Here is a 586-nt window from a genome sequence, read left to right on the forward strand (position 1 = left end):
ACCCCTTCCCTGCCAGTGACATGTATACAGTAATCAGTGCATTTTTATAGGTCTGATTTCTGCATAAATGTCACTGGTCCCAAAAAAGTGTCAAAGGTGTCCGATCTGTCTGCCGCAATGTCGCAGTCCTGCTAAAAAATCGCTGATCGCCGCCATTAGTAAAAAAGAAAAATGATAATAAAAATGCCATCAATCTATCCCCTATTTTGTAGAAAATATATAAAAAGGGATGAAAGTGCTCAGTATTGAAGCGGTTAAACTGTGCACTAATATGAGACATAAGGAAATTGGAACAACCACTATTTTATTCTCCAGGGTCTCTGGAAATATATGAAGTTTAAGGGGTTTAAACGAAACTTCAATCCTAAAATGTGCGCAAATAAACAGTTTCAGCAGTGAAAGTGTTGTGCAGCACGCTACACTCCGCACTGCCCCGCCCAGGTCCCCCCTCTCCCCGCCCACTCAGGCGCTGACTGGTCGCGCCCCCGGCCTAAACCCCACCCTCTTGTCACACCGCGCACAGGTCGAACTCCTGATTGGCTGACGAGTTGACAAGTAGCGGCCGGAGGAGCGCGGCGTCCAGTAG

General features: G+C 46.9%; 1 protein-coding gene across 2 annotated transcripts in view; it reads left to right on the plus strand.

The window, feature by feature from the left end:
• The first annotated feature begins 537 nt into the window (after positions 1 to 537).
• The window catches only part of PCSK6 (proprotein convertase subtilisin/kexin type 6), a 314,800-nt gene continuing 314,751 nt past the window's right edge, over positions 538 to 586 (plus strand). For both annotated transcript variants that reach the window (XM_040342313.1, XM_040342314.1), the window contains exon 1: positions 538 to 586. This exon is cut by the window's right edge and continues 261 nt beyond it. The gene's annotated coding sequence lies outside the window, so the exon portion shown is untranslated.

This window comes from Rana temporaria, chromosome 3 (genome assembly GCF_905171775.1).
Source record: "Rana temporaria chromosome 3, aRanTem1.1, whole genome shotgun sequence".
Classification (NCBI taxonomy): domain Eukaryota; kingdom Metazoa; phylum Chordata; class Amphibia; order Anura; family Ranidae; genus Rana; species Rana temporaria.